The following is a 25,264-nucleotide window of genomic DNA, read 5'->3' on the forward strand; positions in this document are numbered from 1 at the left end:
TGGAGCCCTGGAGCTATGGAAGTATGGAGCTCTGGTGCTATGGAGCTATGGAGCTCTGGTTCTATGGAGCTATGGAGCTCTGGAGCTATGGAGCTCTGGAGGTATGGAGCTATGGAGCTATGGAGCTCTGGAGGTATGGAGCTATGGAGCTATGGAAGTATGGAGCTCTGGTGCTATGGAGCTATGGAGCTCTGGTGCTATGGAGCTATGGAGCTCTGGTGCTATGGAGCTATGGAGCTATGGAGCTCTGGAAGTATGGAGCTCTGGTGCTATGGAGCTATGGAGCTCTGGTGCTATGGAGCTATGGAGCTCTGGTGCTATGGAGCTATGGAGCTCTGGTGCTATGGAGCTCTGGTGCTATGGAGCTATGGAGCTCTGGTGCTATGGAGCTATGGAGCTCTGGAGGTATGGAGCTCTGGAGGTATGGAGCTCTGGAGGTATGGAGCTTTGGAGCCCTGGAGCTCTGGAGGTATGGAGCTATGGTGCTATGGAGCTCTGAAGCCATGGAGCTCTGGTGCTATGGAGCTCTGGAGCTCTGGAGGTATGGAGCTCTGGAGGTATGGAGCTATGGAGCCCTGGAGCTCTGGAGGTATGGAGCTATGGTGCTATGGAGCTCTGAAGCCATGGAGCTCTGGTGCTATGGAGCTCTGGAGCTCTGGAGGTATGGAGCTCTGGAGGTATGGAGCTCTGGAGGTATGGAGCTATGGAGCCCTGGAGCTCTGGAGGTATGGAGCTATGGTGCTATGGAGCTCTGAAGCCATGGAGCTCTGGTGCTATGGAGCTCTGGAGGTATGGAGCTCTGGAGGTATGGAGCTCTGGAGGTATGGAGCTATGGAGCCCTGGAGCTCTGGAGGTATGGAGCTATGGTGCTATGGAGCTCTGAAGCCATGGAGCTCTGGTGCTATGGAGCTCTGGAGGTATGGAGCTCTGGAGGTATGGAGCTCTGGAGGTATGGAGCTATGGAGCCCTGGAGCTCTGGAGGTATGGAGCTATGGTGCTATGGAGCTCTGAAGCCATGGAGCTCTGGTGCTATGGAGCTCTGGAGGTATGGAGCTCTGGAGGTATGGAGCTCTGGAGGTATGGAGCTATGGAGCCCTGGAGCTCTGGAGGTATGGAGCTATGGTGCTATGGAGCTCTGAAGCCATGGAGCTCTGGTGCTATGGAGCTATGGAGCTCTGGTGCTATGGAGCTATGGAGGTATGGAGCCACCAGCCAGCACCCTCCGTGGCTGGATCAATGGAAGTGTTTTAGGTACCAGGCAGCCAAAGGGCCGAGGCCTCACGCTCGACCACGCCGGCGCAGAGTTCCAGCCGCTCGGATAAGCTCTGTCACTCACCCGCCGCGCAGCCACCGGTAACGGGGAAATGTCGCCGCCTTGTGGACACGCCGTTGTAAATGAATGGGCTTTCGCACTTAGTGCAATTTTCGCCAACTCTCTGACTTAGAGCTATGGAAGTATGGAGCTATGGAGCCACCAGCCACCCAGGCTGGAGCTCTGGAGCTCTGGAGGTATGGAGCTCTGGTGCTATGGAAGTATGGAGCTCTGGTGCTATGGAAGTATGGAGCTATGGAGGTATGGAAGTATGGAGCTATGGAAGTATGGAGCTATGGAGCTCTGGAAGTATGGAGCTATGGAGCTCTGGAGGTATGGAGCCCTGGAGCTATGGAGCCCTGGAGCTATGGAAGTATGGAGCTCTGGTGCTATGGAGCTATGGAGCTCTGGTGCTATGGAGCTATGGAGCTATGGAGCTCTGGAGCTATGGAGCTCTGGAGGTATGGAGCTATGGAGCTATGGAGCTCTGGAGGTATGGAGCTATGGAGCTATGGAAGTATGGAGCTCTGGTGCTATGGAGCTATGGAGCTCTGGTGCTATGGAGCTATGGAGCTCTGGTGCTATGGAGCTATGGAGCTCTGGAAGTATGGAGCTCTGGTGCTATGGAGCTATGGAGCTCTGGTGCTATGGAGCTATGGAGCTCTGGTGCTATGGAGCTCTGGTGCTATGGAGCTATGGAGCTCTGGTGCTATGGAGCTCTGGAGGTATGGAGCTCTGGAGGTATGGAGCTCTGGAGGTATGGAGCTATGGAGCCCTGGAGCTCTGGAGGTATGGAGCTATGGTGCTATGGAGCTCTGAAGCCATGGAGCTCTGGTGCTATGGAGCTATGGAGCTCTGGTGCTATGGAGCTATGGAGCTATGGAGCTCTGGAAGTAAGGAGCTCTGGTGCTATGGAGCTATGGAGCTCTGGTGCTATGGAGCTATGGAGCTCTGGTGCTATGGAGCTATGGAGCTCTGGTGCTATGGAGCTCTGGTGCTATGGAGCTCTGGTGCTATGGAGCTATGGAGCTCTGGTGCTATGGAGCTATGGAGCTCTGGAGGTATGGAGCTCTGGAGGTATGGAGCTCTGGAGGTATGGAGCTATGGAGCCCTGGAGCTCTGGAGGTATGGAGCTATGGTGCTATGGAGCTCTGAAGCCATGGAGCTCTGGTGCTATGGAGCTCTGGAGCTCTGGAGGTATGGAGCTCTGGAGGTATGGAGCTATGGAGCCCTGGAGCTCTGGAGGTATGGAGCTATGGTGCTATGGAGCTCTGAAGCCATGGAGCTCTGGTGCTATGGAGCTCTGGAGCTCTGGAGGTATGGAGCTCTGGAGGTATGGAGCTATGGAGCCCTGGAGCTCTGGAGGTATGGAGCTATGGTGCTATGGAGCTCTGAAGCCATGGAGCTCTGGTGCTATGGAGCTATGGAGCTCTGGAGGTATGGAGCTCTGGAGGTATGGAGCTATGGAGCCCTGGAGCTCTGGAGGTATGGAGCTATGGTGCTATGGAGCTCTGAAGCCATGGAGCTCTGGTGCTATGGAGCTCTGGAGCTCTGGAGGTATGGAGCTCTGGAGGTATGGATCTCTGGAGGTATGGAGCTATGGAGCCCTGGAGCTCTGGAGGTATGGAGCTATGGTGCTATGGAGCTCTGAAGCCATGGAGCTCTGGTGCTATGGAGCTCTGGAGGTATGGAGCTCTGGAGGTATGGAGCTCTGGAGGTATGGAGCTATGGAGCCCTGGAGCTCTGGAGGTATGGAGCTATGGTGCTATGGAGCTCTGAAGCCATGGAGCTCTGGTGCTATGGAGCTCTGGAGGTATGGAGCTCTGGAGGTATGGAGCTCTGGAGGTATGGAGCTATGGAGCCCTGGAGCTCTGGAGGTATGGAGCTATGGTGCTATGGAGCTCTGAAGCCATGGAGCTCTGGTGCTATGGAGCTCTGGAGGTATGGAGCTCTGGAGGTATGGAGCTCTGGAGGTATGGAGCTATGGAGCCCTGGAGCTCTGGAGGTATGGAGCTATGGTGCTATGGAGCTCTGAAGCCATGGAGCTCTGGTGCTATGGAGCTATGGAGCTCTGGTGCTATGGAGCTATGGAGGTATGGAGCCACCAGCCAGCACCCTCCGTGGCTGGATCAATGGAAGTGTTTTAGGTACCAGGCAGCCAAAGGGCCGAGGCCTCACGCTCGACCACGCCGGCGCAGAGTTCCAGCCGCTCGGATAAGCTCTGTCACTCACCCGCCGCGCAGCCACCGGTAACGGGGAAATGTCGCCGCCTTGTGGACACGCCGTTGTAAATGAATGGGCTTTCGCACTTAGTGCAATTTTCGCCAACTCTCTGACTTAGAGCTATGGAAGTATGGAGCTATGGAGCCACCAGCCACCCAGGCTGGAGCTCTGGAGCTCTGGAGGTATGGAGCTCTGGTGCTATGGAAGTATGGAGCTCTGGTGCTATGGAAGTATGGAGCTATGGAGGTATGGAAGTATGGAGCTATGGAAGTATGGAGCTATGGAGCTCTGGAAGTATGGAGCTATGGAGCTCTGGAGGTATGGAGCCCTGGAGCTATGGAGCCCTGGAGCTATGGAAGTATGGAGCTCTGGTGCTATGGAGCTATGGAGCTCTGGTGCTATGGAGCTATGGAGCTATGGAGCTCTGGAGCTATGGAGCTCTGGAGGTATGGAGCTATGGAGCTATGGAGCTCTGGAGGTATGGAGCTATGGAGCTATGGAAGTATGGAGCTCTGGTGCTATGGAGCTATGGAGCTCTGGTGCTATGGAGCTATGGAGCTCTGGTGCTATGGAGCTATGGAGCTCTGGAAGTATGGAGCTCTGGTGCTATGGAGCTATGGAGCTCTGGTGCTATGGAGCTATGGAGCTCTGGTGCTATGGAGCTCTGGTGCTATGGAGCTCTGGTGCTATGGAGCTATGGAGCTCTGGTGCTATGGAGCTCTGGAGGTATGGAGCTCTGGAGGTATGGAGCTCTGGAGGTATGGAGCTATGGAGCCCTGGAGCTCTGGAGGTATGGAGCTATGGTGCTATGGAGCTCTGAAGCCATGGAGCTCTGGTGCTATGGAGCTATGGAGCTCTGGTGCTATGGAGCTATGGAGCTATGGAGCTCTGGAAGTATGGAGCTCTGGTGCTATGGAGCTATGGAGCTCTGGTGCTATGGAGCTATGGAGCTCTGGTGCTATGGAGCTATGGAGCTCTGGTGCTATGGAGCTCTGGTGCTATGGAGCTCTGGTGCTATGGAGCTATGGAGCTCTGGTGCTATGGAGCTATGGAGCTCTGGAGGTATGGAGCTCTGGAGGTATGGAGCTCTGGAGGTATGGAGCTATGGAGCCCTGGAGCTCTGGAGGTATGGAGCTATGGTGCTATGGAGCTCTGAAGCCATGGAGCTCTGGTGCTATGGAGCTCTGGAGCTCTGGAGGTATGGAGCTCTGGAGGTATGGAGCTATGGAGCCCTGGAGCTCTGGAGGTATGGAGCTATGGTGCTATGGAGCTCTGAAGCCATGGAGCTCTGGTGCTATGGAGCTCTGGAGCTCTGGAGGTATGGAGCTCTGGAGGTATGGAGCTCTGGAGGTATGGAGCTATGGAGCCCTGGAGCTCTGGAGGTATGGAGCTATGGTGCTATGGAGCTCTGAAGCCATGGAGCTCTGGTGCTATGGAGCTCTGGAGGTATGGAGCTCTGGAGGTATGGAGCTCTGGAGGTATGGAGCTATGGAGCCCTGGAGCTCTGGAGGTATGGAGCTATGGTGCTATGGAGCTCTGAAGCCATGGAGCTCTGGTGCTATGGAGCTCTGGAGGTATGGAGCTCTGGAGGTATGGAGCTCTGGAGGTATGGAGCTATGGAGCCCTGGAGCTCTGGAGGTATGGAGCTATGGTGCTATGGAGCTCTGAAGCCATGGAGCTCTGGAGGTATGGAGCTATGGTGCTATGGAGCTCTGAAGCCATGGAGCTCTGGTGCTATGGAGCTATGGAGCTCTGGTGCTATGGAGCTATGGAGGTATGGAGCCACCAGCCAGCACCCTCCGTGGCTGGATCAATGGAAGTGTTTTAGGTACCAGGCAGCCAAAGGGCCGAGGCCTCACGCTCGACCACGCCGGCGCAGAGTTCCAGCCGCTCGGATAAGCTCTGTCACTCACCCGCCGCGCAGCCACCGGTAACGGGGAAATGTCGCCGCCTTGTGGACACGCCGTTGTAAATGAATGGGCTTTCGCACTTAGTGCAATTTTCGCCAACTCTCTGACTGGAGCTATGGAAGTATGGAGCTATGGAGCCACCAGCCACCCAGGCTGGAGCTATGGAGCTCTGGAGGTATGGAGCTCTGGTGCTATGGAAGTATGGAGCTATGGAGCTATGGAAGTATGGAGCTATGGAGCTATGGAGCTCTGGAAGTATGGAGCTATGGAGCTCTGGAGGTATGGAGCTATGGAGCCCTGGAGCCCTGGAGCTATGGAGCCCTGGAGCTATGGAGCTATGGAGCCCTGGAGCTATGGAGCTATGGAGCCCTGGAGCTATGGAGCTATGGAGCTCTGGTGCTATGGAGCTATGGAGCTCTGGTGCTATGGAGCTATGGAGCTCTGGTGCTATGGAGCTATGGAGCTCTGGTGCTATGGAGCTATGGAGCTCTGGATGTATGGAGCTATGGAGCTCTGGAGGTATGGAGCTATGGAGCTCTGGAGGTATGGAGCTATGGAGCCCTGGAGCTATGGAGCCCTGGAGCTATGGAAGTATGGAGCTCTGGTGCTATGGAGCTATGGAGCTCTGGTGCTATGGAGCTATGGAGCTCTGGAGCTATGGAGCTCTGGAGGTATGGAGCTATGGAGCTCTGGAGGTATGGAGCTATGGAGCTATGGAAGTATGGAGCTCTGGTGCTATGGAGCTATGGAGCTCTGGTGCTATGGAGCTATGGAGCTCTGGTGCTATGGAGCTATGGAGCTATGGAGCTCTGGAAGTATGGAGCTCTGGTGCTATGGAGCTATGGAGCTCTGGTGCTATGGAGGTATGGAGCTCTGGTGCTATGGAGCTATGGAGCTCTGGTGCTATGGAGCTATGGTGCTATGGAGCTCTGGTGCTATGGAGCTATGGAGCTCTGGTGCTATGGAGCTATGGAGCTCTGGAGGTATGGAGCTCTGGAGGTATGGAGCTCTGGAGGTATGGAGCTTTGGAGCCCTGGAGCTCTGGAGGTATCGAGCTATGGTGCTATGGAGCTCTGAAGCCATGGAGCTCTGGTGCTATGGAGCTATGGAGCTCTGGTGCTATGGAGCTATGGAGGTATGGAGCCACCAGCCAGCACCCTCCGTGGCTGGATCAATGGAAGTGTTTTGGGTACCAGGCAGCCAAAGGGCCGAGGCCTCACGCTCGACCACGCCGGCGCAGAGTTCCAGCCGCTCGGATAAGCTCTGTCACTCACCCGCCGCGCAGCCACCGGTAACGGGGAAATGTCGCCGCCTGGCGGACACGCCGTTGTAAATGAATGGGCTTTCGCACTTAGTGCAATTTTCGCCAACTCTCTGACTTAGAGCTATGGAAGTATAAAGCTATGGAGCCACCAGCCACCCAGGCTGGAGCTATGGAGCTCTGGAGGTATGGAGCTCAGGTGCTATGGAAGTATGGAGCTATGGAGCTATGGAAGTATGGAGCTATGGAGCTATGGAGCTCTGGAAGTATGGAGCTATGGAGCTCTGGAGGTATGGAGCTATGGAGCCCTGGAGCCCTGGAGCTATGGAGCTCTGGTGCTATGGAGGTATGGAGCTCTGGAGGTATGGAGCTCTGGAGGTATGGAGCTATGGAGCTATGGAGCCCTGGAGCTATGGAGCTATGGAGCCCTGGAGCTATGGAGCTATGGAGCCCTGGAGCTATGGAGCTATGGAGCTCTGGTGCTATGGAGCTATGGAGCTCTGGTGCTATGGAGCTATGGAGCTCTGGTGCTATGGAGCTATGGAGCTCTGGTGCTATGGAGCTATGGAGCTCTGGAAGTATGGAGCTATGGAGCTCTGGAGGTATGGAGCTATGGAGCCCTGGAGCTATGGAGCCCTGGAGCTATGGAAGTATGGAGCTCTGGTGCTATGGAGCTATGGAGCTCTGGTGCTATGGAGCTATGGAGCTCTGGAGCTATGGAGCTCTGGAGGTATGGAGCTATGGAGCTATGGAGCTCTGGAGGTATGGAGCTATGGAGCTATGGAAGTATGGAGCTCTGGTGCTATGGAGCTATGGAGCTCTGGTGCTATGGAGCTATGGAGCTCTGGTGCTATGGAGCTATGGAGCTATGGAGCTCTGGAAGTATGGAGCTCTGGTGCTATGGAGCTATGGAGCTCTGGTGCTATGGAGCTATGGAGCTCTGGTGCTATGGAGCTATGGAGCTCTGGTGCTATGGAGCTCTGGTGCTATGGAGCTATGGAGCTCTGGTGCTATGGAGCTATGGAGCTCTGGAGGTATGGAGCTCTGGAGGTATGGAGCTCTGGAGGTATGGAGCTTTGGAGCCCTGGAGCTCTGGAGGTATGGAGCTATGGTGCTATGGAGCTCTGAAGCCATGGAGCTCTGGTGCTATGGAGCTCTGGAGCTCTGGAGGTATGGAGCTCTGGAGGTATGGAGCTATGGAGCCCTGGAGCTCTGGAGGTATGGAGCTATGGTGCTATGGAGCTCTGAAGCCATGGAGCTCTGGTGCTATGGAGCTCTGGAGCTCTGGAGGTATGGAGCTCTGGAGGTATGGAGCTATGGAGCCCTGGAGCTCTGGAGGTATGGAGCTATGGTGCTATGGAGCTCTGAAGCCATGGAGCTCTGGTGCTATGGAGCTCTGGAGCTCTGGAGGTATGGAGCTCTGGAGGTATGGAGCTCTGGAGGTATGGAGCTATGGAGCCCTGGAGCTCTGGAGGTATGGAGCTATGGTGCTATGGAGCTCTGAAGCCATGGAGCTCTGGTGCTATGGAGCTCTGGAGGTATGGAGCTCTGGAGGTATGGAGCTCTGGAGGTATGGAGCTATGGAGCCCTGGAGCTCTGGAGGTATGGAGCTATGGTGCTATGGAGCTCTGAAGCCATGGAGCTCTGGTGCTATGGAGCTCTGGAGGTATGGAGCTCTGGAGGTATGGAGCTCTGGAGGTATGGAGCTATGGAGCCCTGGAGCTCTGGAGGTATGGAGCTATGGTGCTATGGAGCTCTGAAGCCATGGAGCTCTGGTGCTATGGAGCTCTGGAGGTATGGAGCTCTGGAGGTATGGAGCTCTGGAGGTATGGAGCTATGGAGCCCTGGAGCTCTGGAGGTATGGAGCTATGGTGCTATGGAGCTCTGAAGCCATGGAGCTCTGGTGCTATGGAGCTATGGAGCTCTGGTGCTATGGAGCTATGGAGGTATGGAGCCACCAGCCAGCACCCTCCGTGGCTGGATCAATGGAAGTGTTTTAGGTACCAGGCAGCCAAAGGGCCGAGGCCTCACGCTCGACCACGCCGGCGCAGAGTTCCAGCCGCTCGGATAAGCTCTGTCACTCACCCGCCGCGCAGCCACCGGTAACGGGGAAATGTCGCCGCCTTGTGGACACGCCGTTGTAAATGAATGGGCTTTCGCACTTAGTGCAATTTTCGCCAACTCTCTGACTTAGAGCTATGGAAGTATGGAGCTATGGAGCCACCAGCCACCCAGGCTGGAGCTCTGGAGCTCTGGAGGTATGGAGCTCTGGTGCTATGGAAGTATGGAGCTCTGGTGCTATGGAAGTATGGAGCTATGGAGGTATGGAAGTATGGAGCTATGGAAGTATGGAGCTATGGAGCTCTGGAAGTATGGAGCTATGGAGCTCTGGAGGTATGGAGCCCTGGAGCTATGGAGCCCTGGAGCTATGGAAGTATGGAGCTCTGGTGCTATGGAGCTATGGAGCTCTGGTGCTATGGAGCTATGGAGCTATGGAGCTCTGGAGCTATGGAGCTCTGGAGGTATGCAGCTATGGAGCTATGGAGCTCTGGAGGTATGGAGCTATGGAGCTATGGAAGTATGGAGCTCTGGTGCTATGGAGCTATGGAGCTCTGGTGCTATGGAGCTATGGAGCTCTGGTGCTATGGAGCTATGGAGCTATGGAGCTCTGGAAGTATGGAGCTCTGGTGCTATGGAGCTATGGAGCTCTGGTGCTATGGAGCTATGGAGCTCTGGTGCTATGGAGCTATGGAGCTCTGGTGCTATGGAGCTCTGGTGCTATGGAGCTCTGGTGCTATGGAGCTATGGAGCTCTGGTGCTATGGAGCTATGGAGCTCTGGAGGTATGGAGCTCTGGAGGTATGGAGCTCTGGAGGTATGGAGCTATGGAGCCCTGGAGCTCTGGAGGTATGGAGCTATGGTGCTATGGAGCTCTGAAGCCATGGAGCTCTGGTGCTATGGAGCTCTGGAGCTCTGGAGGTATGGAGCTCTGGAGGTATGGAGCTATGGAGCCCTGGAGCTCTGGAGGTATGGAGCTATGGAGCTCTGAAGCCATGGAGCTCTGGTGCTATGGAGCTCTGGAGCTCTGGAGGTATGGAGCTCTGGAGGTATGGAGCTCTGGAGGTATGGAGCTATGGAGCCCTGGAGCTCTGGAGGTATGGAGCTATGGTGCTATGGAGCTCTGAAGCCATGGAGCTCTGGTGCTATGGAGCTCTGGAGGTATGGAGCTCTGGAGGTATGGAGCTCTGGAGGTATGGAGCTATGGAGCCCTGGAGCTCTGGAGGTATGGAGCTATGGTGCTATGGAGCTCTGAAGCCATGGAGCTCTGGTGCTATGGAGCTCTGGAGGTATGGAGCTCTGGAGGTATGGAGTTCTGGAGGTATGGAGCTATGGAGCCCTGGAGCTCTGGAGGTATGGAGCTATGGTGCTATGGAGCTCTGAAGCCATGGAGCTCTGGTGCTATGGAGCTATGGAGCTCTGGTGCTATGGAGCTATGGAGGTATGGAGCCACCAGCCAGCACCCTCCGTGGCTGGATCAATGGAAGTGTTTTAGGTACCAGGCAGCCAAAGGGCCGAGGCCTCACGCTCGACCATGCCGGCGCAGAGTTCCAGCCGCTCGGATAAGCTCTGTCACTCACCCGCCGCGCAGCCACCGGTAACGGGGAAATGTCGCCGCCTGGCGGACACGCCGTTGTAAATGAATGGGCTTTCGCACTTAGTGCAATTTTCGCCAACTCTCTGACTTAGAGCTATGGAAGTATGGAGCTATGGAGCCACCAGCCACCCAGGCTGGAGCTATGGAGCTCTGGAGGTATGGAGCTCAGGTGCTATGGAAGTATGGAGCTATGGAGCTATGGAAGTATGGAGCTATGGAGCTATGGAGCTCTGGAAGTATGGAGCTATGGAGCTCTGGAGGTATGGAGCTATGGAGCCCTGGAGCCCTGGAGCTATGGAGCTCTGGTGCTATGGAGGTATGGAGCTCTGGAGGTATGGAGCTCTGGAGGTGTGGAGCTATGGAGCTATGGAGCCCTGGAGCTATGGAGCTATGGAGCCCTGGAGCTATGGAGCTATGGAGCCCTGGAGCTATGGAGCTATGGAGCTCTAGTGCTATGGAGCTATGGAGCTCTGGTGCTATGGAGCTATGGAGCTCTGGTGCTATGGAGCTATGGAGCTCTGGTGCTATGGAGCTATGGAGCTCTGGAAGTATGGAGCTATGGAGCTCTGGAGGTATGGAGCTATGGAGCCCTGGAGCTATGGAGCCCTGGAGCTATGGAAGTATGGAGCTCTGGTGCTATGGAGCTATGGAGCTCTGGTGCTATGGAGCTATGGAGCTCTGGAGCTATGGAGCTCTGGAGGTATGGAGCTATGGAGCTATGGAGCTCTGGAGGTATGGAGCTATGGAGCTATGGAAGTATGGAGCTCTGGTGCTATGGAGCTATGGAGCTCTGGTGCTATGGAGCTATGGAGCTCTGGTGCTATGGAGCTATGGAGCTATGGAGCTCTGGAAGTATGGAGCTCTGGTGCTATGGAGCTATGGAGCTCTGGTGCTATGGAGCTATGGAGCTCTGGTGCTATGGAGCTATGGAGCTCTGGTGCTATGGAGCTCTGGTGCTATGGAGCTCTGGTGCTATGGAGCTATGGAGCTCTGGTGCTATGGAGCTATGGAGCTCTGGAGGTATGGAGCTCTGGAGGTATGGAGCTCTGGAGGTATGGAGCTTTGGAGCCCTGGAGCTCTGGAGGTATGGAGCTATGGTGCTATGGAGCTCTGAAGCCATGGAGCTCTGGTGCTATGGAGCTCTGGAGCTCTGGAGGTAAGGAGCTCTGGAGGTATGGAGCTATGGAGCCCTGGAGCTCTGGAGGTATGGAGCTATGGTGCTATGGAGCTCTGAAGCCATGGAGCTCTGGTGCTATGGAGCTCTGGAGCTCTGGAGGTATGGAGCTCTGGAGGTATGGAGCTATGGAGCCCTGGAGCTCTGGAGGTATGGAGCTATGGTGCTATGGAGCTCTGAAGCCATGGAGCTCTGGTGCTATGGAGCTCTGGAGCTCTGGAGGTATGGAGCTCTGGAGGTATGGAGCTCTGGAGGTATGGAGCTATGGAGCCCTGGAGCTCTGGAGGTATGGAGCTATGGTGCTATGGAGCTCTGAAGCCATGGAGCTCTGGTGCTATGGAGCTCTGGAGGTATGGAGCTCTGGAGGTATGGAGCTCTGGAGGTATGGAGCTATGGAGCCCTGGAGCTCTGGAGGTATGGAGCTATGGTGCTATGGAGCTCTGAAGCCATGGAGCTCTGGTGCTATGGAGCTATGGAGCTCTGGTGCTATGGAGCTATGGAGGTATGGAGCCACCAGCCAGCACCCTCCGTGGCTGGATCAATGGAAGTGTTTTAGGTACCAGGCAGCCAAAGGGCCGAGGCCTCACGCTCGACCACGCCGGCGCAGAGTTCCAGCCGCTCGGATAAGCTCTGTCACTCACCCGCCGCGCAGCCACCGGTAACGGGGAAATGTCGCCGCCTTGTGGACACGCCGTTGTAAATGAATGGGCTTTCGCACTTAGTGCAATTTTCGCCAACTCTCTGACTTAGAGCTATGGAAGTATGGAGCTATGGAGCCACCAGCCACCCAGGCTGGAGCTCTGGAGCTCTGGAGGTATGGAGCTCTGGTGCTATGGAAGTATGGAGCTCTGGTGCTATGGAAGTATGGAGCTATGGAGGTATGGAAGTATGGAGCTATGGAAGTATGGAGCTATGGAGCTCTGGAAGTATGGAGCTATGGAGCTCTGGAGGTATGGAGCCCTGGAGCTATGGAGCCCTGGAGCTATGGAAGTATGGAGCTCTGGTGCTATGGAGCTATGGAGCTCTGGTGCTATGGAGCTATGGAGCTATGGAGCTCTGGAGCTATGGAGCTCTGGAGGTATGGAGCTATGGAGCTATGGAGCTCTGGAGGTATGGAGCTATGGAGCTATGGAAGTATGGAGCTCTGGTGCTATGGAGCTATGGAGCTCTGGTGCTATGGAGCTATGGAGCTCTGGTGCTATGGAGCTATGGAGCTATGGAGCTCTGGAAGTATGGAGCTCTGGTGCTATGGAGCTATGGAGCTCTGGTGCTATGGAGCTATGGAGCTCTGGTGCTATGGAGCTCTGGTGCTATGGAGCTCTGGTGCTATGGAGCTATGGAGCTCTGGTGCTATGGAGCTCTGGAGGTATGGAGCTCTGGAGGTATGGAGCTCTGGAGGTATGGAGCTATGGAGCCCTGGAGCTCTGGAGGTATGGAGCTATGGTGCTATGGAGCTCTGAAGCCATGGAGCTCTGGTGCTATGGAGCTATGGAGCTCTGGTGCTATGGAGCTATGGAGCTATGGAGCTCTGGAAGTATGGAGCTCTGGTGCTATGGAGCTATGGAGCTCTGGTGCTATGGAGCTATGGAGCTCTGGTGCTATGGAGCTATGGAGCTCTGGTGCTATGGAGCTCTGGTGCTATGGAGCTCTGGTGCTATGGAGCTATGGAGCTCTGGTGCTATGGAGCTATGGAGCTCTGGAGGTATGGAGCTCTGGAGGTATGGAGCTCTGGAGGTATGGAGCTATGGAGCCCTGGAGCTCTGGAGGTATGGAGCTATGGTGCTATGGAGCTCTGAAGCCATGGAGCTCTGGTGCTATGGAGCTCTGGAGCTCTGGAGGTATGGAGCTCTGGAGGTATGGAGCTATGGAGCCCTGGAGCTCTGGAGGTATGGAACTATGGTGCTATGGAGCTCTGAAGCCATGGAGCTCTGGTGCTATGGAGCTCTGGAGCTCTGGAGGTATGGAGCTCTGGAGGTATGGAGCTCTGGAGGTATGGAGCTATGGAGCCCTGGAGCTCTGGAGGTATGGAGCTATGGTGCTATGGAGCTCTGAAGCCATGGAGCTCTGGTGCTATGGAGCTCTGGAGGTATGGAGCTCTGGAGGTATGGAGCTCTGGAGGTATGGAGCTATGGAGCCCTGGAGCTCTGGAGGTATGGAGCTATGGTGCTATGGAGCTCTGAAGCCATGGAGCTCTGGTGCTATGGAGCTCTGGAGGTATGGAGCTCTGGAGGTATGGAGCTCTGGAGGTATGGAGCTATGGAGCCCTGGAGCTCTGGAGGTATGGAGCTATGGTGCTATGGAGCTCTGAAGCCATGGAGCTCTGGTGCTATGGAGCTATGGAGCTCTGGTGCTATGGAGCTATGGAGGTATGGAGCCACCAGCCAGCACCCTCCGTGGCTGGATCAATGGAAGTGTTTTAGGTACCAGGCAGCCAAAGGGCCGAGGCCTCACGCTCGACCACGCCGGCGCAGAGTTCCAGCCGCTCGGATAAGCTCTGTCACTCACCCGCCGCGCAGCCACCGGTAACGGGGAAATGTCGCCGCCTGGCGGACACGCCGTTGTAAATGAATGGGCTTTCGCACTTAGTGCAATTTTCGCCAACTCTCTGACTTAGAGCTATGGAAGTATGGAGTTATGGAGCCACCAGTCACCCAGGCTGGAGCTATGGAGCTCTGGAGGTATGGAGCTCAGGTGCTATGGAAGTATGGAGCTATGGAGCTATGGAAGTATGGAGCTATGGAGCTATGGAGCTCTGGAAGTATGGAGCTATGGAGCTCTGGAGGTATGGAGCTATGGAGCCCTGGAGCCCTGGAGCTATGGAGCTCTGGTGCTATGGAGGTATGAAGCTCTGGAGGTATGGAGCTCTGGAGGTATGGAGCTATGGAGCTATGGAGCCCTGGAGCTATGGAGCTATGGAGCCCTGGAGCTATGGAGCTATGGAGCCCTGGAGCTATGGAGCTATGGAGCTCTGGTGCTATGGAGCTATGGAGCTCTGGTGCTATGGAGCTATGGAGCTCTGGTGCTATGGAGCTATGGAGCTCTGGTGCTATGGAGCTATGGAGCTCTGGAAGTATGGAGCTATGGAGCTCTGGAGGTATGGAGCTATGGAGCCCTGGAGCTATGGAGCCCTGGAGCTATGGAAGTATGGAGCTCTGGTGCTATGGAGCTATGGAGCTCTGGAGCTATGGAGCTCTGGAGGTATGGAGCTATGGAGCTATGGAGCTCTGGAGGTATGGAGCTATGGAGCTATGGAAGTATGGAGCTCTGGTGCTATGGAGCTATGGAGCTCTGGTGCTATGGAGCTATGGAGCTCTGGTGCTATGGAGCTATGGAGCTATGGAGCTCTGGAAGTATGGAGCTCTGGTGCTATGGAGCTATGGAGCTCTGGTGCTATGGAGCTATGGAGCTCTGGTGCTATGGAGCTATGGAGCTCTGGTGCTATGGAGCTCTGGTGCTATGGAGCTCTGGTGCTATGGAGCTATGGAGCTCTGGTGCTATGGAGCTATGGAGCTCTGGAGGTATGGAGCTCTGGAGGTATGGAGCTCTGGAGGTATGGAGCTTTGGAGCCCTGGAGCTCTGGAGGTATGGAGCTATGGTGCTATGGAGCTCTGAAGCCATGGAGCTCTGGTGCTATGGAGCTCTGGAGCTCTGGAGGTATGGAGCTCTGGAGGTATGGAGCTATGGAGCCCTGGAGCTCTGGAGGTATGGAGCTATGGTGCTATGGAGCTCTGAAGCCATGGAGCTCTGGTGCTATGGAGCTCTGGAGCTCTGGAGGTATGGAGCTCTGGAGGTATGGAGCTATGGAGCCCTGGAGCTCTGGAGGTATGGAGCTATGGTGCTATGGAGCTCTGAAGCCATGGAGCTCTGGTGCTATGGAGCTCTGGAGCTCTGGAGGTATGGAGCTCTGGAGGTATGGAGCTCTGGAGGTATGGAGCTATGGAGCCCTGGAGCTCTGGAGGTATGGAGCTATGGTGCTATGGAGCTCTGAAGCCATGGAGCTCTGGTGCTATGGAGCTCTGGAGGTATGGAGCTCTGGAGGTATGGAGCTCTGGAGGTATGGAGCTATGGAGCCCTGGAGCTCTGGAGGTATGGAGCTATGGTGCTATGGAGCTCTGAAGCCATGGAGCTCTGGTGCTATGGAGCTCTGGAGGTATGGAGCTCTGGAGGTATGGAGCTCTGGAGGTATGGAGCTATGGAGCCCTGGAGCTCTGGAGGTATGGAGCTATGGTGCTATGGAGCTCTGAAGCCATGGAGCTCTGGTGCTATGGAGCTCTGGAGGTATGGAGCTCTGGAGGTATGGAGCTCTGGAGGTATGGAGCTATGGAGCCCTGGAGCTCTGGAGGTATGGAGCTATGGTGCTATGGAGCTCTGAAGCCATGGAGCTCTGGTGCTATGGAGCTATGGAGCTCTGGTGCTATGGAGCTATGGAGGTATGGAGCCACCAGCCAGCACCCTCCGTGGCTGGATCAATGGAAGTGTTTTAGGTACCAGGCAGCCAAAGGGCCGAGGCCTCACGCTCGACCACGCCGGCGCAGAGTTCCAGCCGCTCGGATAAGCTCTGTCACTCACCCGCCGCGCAGCCACCGGTAACGGGGAAATGTCGCCGCCTTGTGGACACGCCGTTGTAAATGAATGGGCTTTCGCACTTAGTGCAATTTTCGCCAACTCTCTGACTTAGAGCTATGGAAGTATGGAGCTATGGAGCCACCAGCCACCCAGGCTGGAGCTCTGGAGCTCTGGAGGTATGGAGCTCTGGTGCTATGGAAGTATGGAGCTCTGGTGCTATGGAAGTATGGAGCTATGGAGGTATGGAAGTATGGAGCTATGGAAGTATGGAGCTATGGAGCTCTGGAAGTATGGAGCTATGGAGCTCTGGAGGTATGGAGCCCTGGAGCTATGGAGCCCTGGAGCTATGGAAGTATGGAGCTCTGGTGCTATGGAGCTATGGAGCTCTGGTGCTATGGAGCTATGGAGCTATGGAGCTCTGGAGCTATGGAGCTCTGGAGGTATGCAGCTATGGAGCTATGGAGCTCTGGAGGTATGGAGCTATGGAGCTATGGAAGTATGGAGCTCTGGTGCTATGGAGCTATGGAGCTCTGGTGCTATGGAGCTATGGAGCTCTGGTGCTATGGAGCTATGGAGCTATGGAGCTCTGGAAGTATGGAGCTCTGGTGCTATGGAGCTATGGAGCTCTGGTGCTATGGAGCTATGGAGCTCTGGTGCTATGGAGCTATGGAGCTCTGGTGCTATGGAGCTCTGGTGCTATGGAGCTCTGGTGCTATGGAGCTATGGAGCTCTGGTGCTATGGAGCTATGGAGCTCTGGAGGTATGGAGCTCTGGAGGTATGGAGCTCTGGAGGTATGGAGCTATGGAGCCCTGGAGCTCTGGAGGTATGGAGCTATGGTGCTATGGAGCTCTGAAGCCATGGAGCTCTGGTGCTATGGAGCTCTGGAGCTCTGGAGGTATGGAGCTCTGGAGGTATGGAGCTATGGAGCCCTGGAGCTCTGGAGGTATGGAGCTATGGAGCTCTGAAGCCATGGAGCTCTGGTGCTATGGAGCTCTGGAGCTCTGGAGGTATGGAGCTCTGGAGGTATGGAGCTCTGGAGGTATGGAGCTATGGAGCCCTGGAGCTCTGGAGGTATGGAGCTATGGTGCTATGGAGCTCTGAAGCCATGGAGCTCTGGTGCTATGGAGCTCTGGAGGTATGGAGCTCTGGAGGTATGGAGCTCTGGAGGTATGGAGCTATGGAGCCCTGGAGCTCTGGAGGTATGGAGCTATGGTGCTATGGAGCTCTGAAGCCATGGAGCTCTGGTGCTATGGAGCTCTGGAGGTATGGAGCTCTGGAGGTATGGAGTTCTGGAGGTATGGAGCTATGGAGCCCTGGAGCTCTGGAGGTATGGAGCTATGGTGCTATGGAGCTCTGAAGCCATGGAGCTCTGGTGCTATGGAGCTATGGAGCTCTGGTGCTATGGAGCTATGGAGGTATGGAGCCACCAGCCAGCACCCTCCGTGGCTGGATCAATGGAAGTGTTTTAGGTACCAGGCAGCCAAAGGGCCGAGGCCTCACGCTCGACCATGCCGGCGCAGAGTTCCAGCCGCTCGGATAAGCTCTGTCACTCACCCGCCGCGCAGCCACCGGTAACGGGGAAATGTCGCCGCCTGGCGGACACGCCGTTGTAAATGAATGGGCTTTCGCACTTAGTGCAATTTTCGCCAACTCTCTGACTTAGAGCTATGGAAGTATGGAGCTATGGAGCCACCAGCCACCCAGGCTGGAGCTATGGAGCTCTGGAGGTATGGAGCTCAGGTGCTATGGAAGTATGGAGCTATGGAGCTATGGAAGTATGGAGCTATGGAGCTATGGAGCTCTGGAAGTATGGAGCTATGGAGCTCTGGAGGTATGGAGCTATGGAGCCCTGGAGCCCTGGAGCTATGGAGCTCTGGTGCTATGGAGGTATGGAGCTCTGGAGGTATGGAGCTCTGGAGGTGTGGAGCTATGGAGCTATGGAGCCCTGGAGCTATGGAGCTATGGAGCCCTGGAGCTATGGAGCTATGGAGCCCTGGAGCTATGGAGCTATGGAGCTCTAGTGCTATGGAGCTATGGAGCTCTGGTGCTATGGAGCTATGGAGCTCTGGTGCTATGGAGCTATGGAGCTCTGGTGCTATGGAGCTATGGAGCTCTGGAAGTATGGAGCTATGGAGCTCTGGAGGTATGGAGCTATGGAGCCCTGGAGCTATGGAGCCCTGGAGCTATGGAAGTATGGAGCTCTGGTGCTATGGAGCTATGGAGCTCTGGTGCTATGGAGCTATGGAGCTCTGGAGCTATGGAGCTCTGGAGGTATGGAGCTATGGAGCTATGGAGCTCTGGAGGTATGGAGCTATGGAGCTATGGAAGTATGGAGCTCTGGTGCTATGGAGCTATGGAGCTCTGGTGCTATGGAGCTATGGAGCTCTGGTGCTATGGAGCTATGGAGCTATGGAGCTCTGGAAGTATGGAGCTCTGGTGCTATGGAGCTATGGAGCTCTGGTGCTATGGAGCTATGGAGCTCTGGTGCTATGGAGCTATGGAGCTCTGGTGCTATGGAGCTCTGGTGCTATGGAGCTCTGGTGCTATGGAGCTATGGAGCTCTGGTGCTATGGAGCTATGGAGCTCTGGAGGTATGGAGCTCTGGAGGTATGGAGCTCTGGAGGTATGGAGCTTTGGAGCCCTGGAGCTCTGGAGGTATGGAGCTATGGTGCTATGGAGCTCTGAAGCCATGGAGCTCTGGTGCTATGGAGCTCTGGAGCTCTGGAGGTAAGGAGCTCTGGAGGTATGGAGCTATGGAGCCCTGGAGCTCTGGAGGTATGGAGCTATGGTGCTATGGAGCTCTGAAGCCATTGAGCTCTGGTGCTATGGAGCTCTGGAGCTCTGGAGGTATGGAGCTCTGGAGGTATGGAGCTATGGAGCCCTGGAGCTCTGGAGGTATGGAGCTATGGTGCTATGGAGCTCTGAAGCCATGGAGCTCTGGTGCTATGGAGCTCTGGAGCTCTGGAGGTATGGAGCTCTGGAGGTATGGAGCTCTGGAGGTATGGAGCTATGGAGCCCTGGAGCTCTGGAGGTATGGAGCTATGGTGCTATGGAGCTCTGAAGCCATGGAGCTCTGGTGCTATGGAGCTCTGGAGGTATGGAGCTCTGGAGGTATGGAGCTCTGGAGGTATGGAGCTATGGAGCCCTGGAGCTCTGGAGGTATGGAGCTATGGTGCTATGGAGCTCTGAAGCCATGGAGCTCTGGTGCTATGGAGCTATGGAGCTCTGGTGCTATGGAGCTATGGAGGTATGGAGCCACCAGCCAGCACCCTCCGTGGCTGGATCAATGGAAGTGTTTTAGGTACCAGGCAGCCAAAGGGCCGAGGCCTCACGCTCGACCACGCCGGCGCAGAGTTCCAGCCGCTCGGATAAGCTCTGTCACTCACCCGCCGCGCAGCCACCGGTAACGGGGAAATGTCGCCGCCTTGTGGACACGCCGTTGTAAATGAATGGGCTTTCGCACTTAGTGCAATTTTCGCCAACTCTCTGACTTAGAGCTATGGAAGTATGGAGCTATGGAGCCACCAGCCACCCAGGCTGGAGCTCTGGAGCTCTGGAGGTATGGAGCTCTGGTGCTATGGAAGTATGGAGCTCTGGTGCTATGGAAGTATGGAGCTATGGAGGTATGGAAGTATGGAGCTATGGAAGTATGGAGCTATGGAGCTCTGGAAGTATGGAGCTATGGAGCTCTGGAGGTATGGAGCCCTGGAGCTATGGAGCCCTGGAGCTATGGAAGTATGGAGCTCTGGTGCTATGGAGCTATGGAGCTCTGGTGCTATGGAGCTATGGAGCTATGGAGCTCTGGAGCTATGGAGCTCTGGAGGTATGGAGCTATGGAGCTATGGAGCTCTGGAGGTATGGAGCTATGGAGCTATGGAAGTATGGAGCTCTGGTGCTATGGAGCTATGGAGCTCTGGTGCTATGGAGCTATGGAGCTCTGGTGCTATGGAGCTATGGAGCTCTGGAAGTATGGAGCTCTGGTGCTATGGAGCTATGGAGCTCTGGTGCTATGGAGCTATGGAGCTCTGGTGCTATGGAGCTCTGGTGCTATGGAGCTCTGGTGCTATGGAGCTATGGAGCTCTGGTGCTATGGAGCTCTGGAGGTATGGAGCTCTGGAGGTATGGAGCTCTGGAGGTATGGAGCTATGGAGCCCTGGAGCTCTGGAGGTATGGAGCTATGGTGCTATGGAGCTCTGAAGCCATGGAGCTCTGGTGCTATGGAGCTATGGAGCTCTGGTGCTATGGAGCTATGGAGCTATGGAGCTCTGGAAGTATGGAGCTCTGGTGCTATGGAGCTATGGAGCTCTGGTGCTATGGAGCTATGGAGCTCTGGTGCTATGGAGCTATGGAGCTCTGGTGCTATGGAGCTCTGGTGCTATGGAGCTCTGGTGCTATGGAGCTATGGAGCTCTGGTGCTATGGAGCTATGGAGCTCTGGAGGTATGGAGCTCTGGAGGTATGGAGCTCTGGAGGTATGGAGCTATGGAGCCCTGGAGCTCTGGAGGTATGGAGCTATGGTGCTATGGAGCTCTGAAGCCATGGAGCTCTGGTGCTATGGAGCTCTGGAGCTCTGGAGGTATGGAGCTCTGGAGGTATGGAGCTATGGAGCCCTGGAGCTCTGGAGGTATGGAGCTATGGTGCTATGGAGCTCTGAAGCCATGGAGCTCTGGTGCTATGGAGCTCTGGAGCTCTGGAGGTATGGAGCTCTGGAGGTATGGAGCTCTGGAGGTATGGAGCTATGGAGCCCTGGAGCTCTGGAGGTATGGAGCTATGGTGCTATGGAGCTCTGAAGCCATGGAGCTCTGGTGCTATGGAGCTCTGGAGGTATGGAGCTCTGGAGGTATGGAGCTCTGGAGGTATGGAGCTATGGAGCCCTGGAGCTCTGGAGGTATGGAGCTATGGTGCTATGGAGCTCTGAAGCCATGGAGCTCTGGTGCTATGGAGCTCTGGAGGTATGGAGCTCTGGAGGTATGGAGCTCTGGAGGTATGGAGCTATGGAGCCCTGGAGCTCTGGAGGTATGGAGCTATGGTGCTATGGAGCTCTGAAGCCATGGAGCTCTGGTGCTATGGAGCTATGGAGCTCTGGTGCTATGGAGCTATGGAGGTATGGAGCCACCAGCCAGCACCCTCCGTGGCTGGATCAATGGAAGTGTTTTAGGTACCAGGCAGCCAAAGGGCCGAGGCCTCACGCTCGACCACGCCGGCGCAGAGTTCCAGCCGCTCGGATAAGCTCTGTCACTCACCCGCCGCGCAGCCACCGGTAACGGGGAAATGTCGCCGCCTTGTGGACACGCCGTTGTAAATGAATGGGCTTTCGCACTTAGTGCAATTTTCGCCAACTCTCTGACTGGAGCTATGGAAGTATGGAGCTATGGAGCCACCAGCCACCCAGGCTGGAGCTATGGAGCTCTGGAGGTATGGAGCTCTGGTGCTATGGAAGTATGGAGCTATGGAGCTATGGAAGTATGGAGCTATGGAGCTATGGAGCTCTGGAAGTATGGAGCTATGGAGCTCTGGAGGTATGGAGCTATGGAGCCCTGGAGCCCTGGAGCTATGGAGCCCTGGAGCTATGGAGCTATGGAGCCCTGGAGCTATGGAGCTATGGAGCCCTGGAGCTATGGAGCTATGGAGCTCTGGTGCTATGGAGCTATGGAGCTCTGGTGCTATGGAGCTATGGAGCTCTGGTGCTATGGAGCTATGGAGCTCTGGTGCTATGGAGCTATGGAGCTATGGATGTATGGAGCTATGGAGCTCTGGAGGTATGGAGCTATGGAGCTCTGGAGGTATGGAGCTATGGAGCCCTGGAGCTATGGAGCCCTGGAGCTATGGAAGTATGGAGCTCTGGTGCTATGGAGCTATGGAGCTCTGGTGCTATGGAGCTATGGAGCTCTGGAGCTATGGAGCTCTGGAGGTATGGAGCTATGGAGCTCTGGAGGTATGGAGCTATGGAGCTATGGAAGTATGGAGCTCTGGTGCTATGGAGCTATGGAGCTCTGGTGCTATGGAGCTATGGAGCTCTGGTGCTATGGAGCTATGGAGCTATGGAGCTCTGGAAGTATGGAGCTCTGGTGCTATGGAGCTATGGAGCTCTGGTGCTATGGAGGTATGGAGCTCTGGTGCTATGGAGCTATGGAGCTCTGGTGCTATGGAGCTATGGTGCTATGGAGCTCTGGTGCTATGGAGCTATGGAGCTCTGGTGCTATGGAGCTATGGAGCTCTGGAGGTATGGAGCTCTGGAGGTATGGAGCTCTGGAGGTATGGAGCTTTGGAGCCCTGGAGCTCTGGAGGTATCGAGCTATGGTGCTATGGAGCTCTGAAGCCATGGAGCTCTGGTGCTATGGAGCTATGGAGCTCTGGTGCTATGGAGCTATGGAGGTATGGAGCCACCAGCCAGCACCCTCCGTGGCTGGATCAATGGAAGTGTTTTGGGTACCAGGCAGCCAAAGGGCCGAGGCCTCACGCTCGACCACGCCGGCGCAGAGTTCCAGCCGCTCGGATAAGCTCTGTCACTCACCCGCCGCGCAGCCACCGGTAACGGGGAAATGTCGCCGCCTGGCGGACACGCCGTTGTAAATGAATGGGCTTTCGCACTTAGTGCAATTTTCGCCAACTCTCTGACTTAGAGCTATGGAAGTATAAAGCTATGGAGCCACCAGCCACCCAGGCTGGAGCTATGGAGCTCTGGAGGTATGGAGCTCAGGTGCTATGGAAGTATGGAGCTATGGAGCTATGGAAGTATGGAGCTATGGAGCTATGGAGCTCTGGAAGTATGGAGCTATGGAGCTCTGGAGGTATGGAGCTATGGAGCCCTGGAGCCCTGGAGCTATGGAGCTCTGGTGCTATGGAGGTATGGAGCTCTGGAGGTATGGAGCTCTGGAGGTATGGAGCTATGGAGCTATGGAGCCCTGGAGCTATGGAGCTATGGAGCCCTGGAGCTATGGAGCTATGGAGCCCTGGAGCTATGGAGCTATGGAGCTCTGGTGCTATGGAGCTATGGAGCTCTGGTGCTATGGAGCTATGGAGCTCTGGTGCTATGGAGCTATGGAGCTCTGGTGCTATGGAGCTATGGAGCTCTGGAAGTATGGAGCTATGGAGCTCTGGAGGTATGGAGCTATGGAGCCCTGGAGCTATGGAGCCCTGGAGCTATGGAAGTATGGAGCTCTGGTGCTATGGAGCTATGGAGCTCTGGTGCTATGGAGCTATGGAGCTCTGGAGGTATGGAGCTATGGTGCTATGGAGCTCTGAAGCCATGGAGCTCTGGTGCTATGGAGCTCTGGAGCTCTGGAGGTATGGAGCTCTGGAGGTATGGAGCTCTGGAGGTATGGAGCTATGGAGCCCTGGAGCTCTGGAGGTATGGAGCTATGGTGCTATGGAGCTCTGAAGCCATGGAGCTCTGGTGCTATGGAGCTCTGGAGGTATGGAGCTCTGGAGGTATGGAGCTCTGGAGGTATGGAGCTATGGAGCCCTGGAGCTCTGGAGGTATGGAGCTATGGTGCTATGGAGCTCTGAAGCCATGGAGCTCTGGTGCTATGGAGCTCTGGAGGTATGGAGCTCTGTCACTCACCCGCCGCGCAGCCACCGGTAACGGGGAAATGTCGCCGCCTTGTGGACACGCCGTTGTAAATGAATGGGCTTTCGCACTTAGTGCAATTTTCGCCAACTCTCTGACTTAGAGCTATGGAAGTATGGAGCTATGGAGCCACCAGCCACCCAGGCTGGAGCTCTGGAGCTCTGGAGGTATGGAGCTCTGGTGCTATGGAAGTATGGAGCTCTGGTGCTATGGAAGTATGGAGCTATGGAGGTATGGAAGTATGGAGCTATGGAAGTATGGAGCTATGGAGCTCTGGAAGTATGGAGCTATGGAGCTCTGGAGGTATGGAGCCCTGGAGCTATGGAGCCCTGGAGCTATGGAAGTATGGAGCTCTGGTGCTATGGAGCTCTGGTGCTATGGAGCTATGGAGCTCTGGTGCTATGGAGCTCTGGAGGTATGGAGCTCTGGAGGTATGGAGCTCTGGAGGTATGGAGCTATGGAGCCCTGGAGCTCTGGAGGTATGGAGCTATGGTGCTATGGAGCTCTGAAGCCATGGAGCTCTGGTGCTATGGAGCTATGGAGCTCTGGTGCTATGGAGCTATGGAGCTATGGAGCTCTGGAAGTATGGAGCTCTGGTGCTATGGAGCTATGGAGCTCTGGTGCTATGGAGCTATGGAGCTCTGGTGCTATGGAGCTATGGAGCTCTGGTGCTATGGAGCTCTGGTGCTATGGAGCTCTGGTGCTATGGAGCTATGGAACTCTGGTGCTATGGAGCTATGGAGCTCTGGAGGTATGGAGCTCTGGAGGTATGGAGCTCTGGAGGTATGGAGCTATGGAGCCCTGGAGCTCTGGAGGTATGGAGCTATGATGCTATGGAGCTCTGAAGCCATGGAGCTCTGGTGCTATGGAGCTCTGGAGCTCTGGAGGTATGGAGCTCTGGAGGTATGGAGCTATGGAGCCCTGGAGCTCTGGAGGTATGGAGCTATGGTGCTATGGAGCTCTGAAGCCATGGAGCTCTGGTGCTATGGAGCTCTGGAGCTCTGGAGGTATGGAGCTCTGGAGGTATGGAGCTCTGGAGGTATGGAGCTATGGAGCCCTGGAGCTCTGGAGGTATGGAGCTATGGTGCTATGGAGCTCTGAAGCCATGGAGCTCTGGTGCTATGGAGCTCTGGAGGTATGGAGCTCTGGAGGTATGGAGCTCTGGAGGTATGGAGCTATGGAGCCCTGGAGCTCTGGAGGTATGGAGCTATGGTGCTATGGAGCTCTGAAGCCATGGAGCTCTGGTGCTATGGAGCTCTGGAGGTATGGAGCTCTGGAGGTATGGAGCTCTGGAGGTATGGAGCTATGGAGCCCTGGAGCTCTGGAGGTATGGAGCTATGGTGCTATGGAGCTCTGAAGCCATGGAGCTCTGGTGCTATGGAGCTATGGAGCTCTGGTGCTATGGAGCTATGGAGGTATGGAGCCACCAGCCAGCACCCTCCGTGGCTGGATCAATGGAAGTGTTTTAGGTACCAGGCAGCCAAAGGGCCGAGGCCTCACGCTCGACCACGCCGGCGCAGAGTTCCAGCCGCTCGGATAAGCTCTGTCACTCACCCGCCGCGCAGCCACCGGTAACGGGGAAATGTCGCCGTTT

The sequence above is a fragment of the Syngnathus leptorhynchus genome, chromosome 5, assembly GCF_054491065.1.
Source record: "Syngnathus leptorhynchus isolate UIUO chromosome 5, UIUO_Slep, whole genome shotgun sequence".
NCBI classification, from domain to species: domain Eukaryota; kingdom Metazoa; phylum Chordata; class Actinopteri; order Syngnathiformes; family Syngnathidae; genus Syngnathus; species Syngnathus leptorhynchus.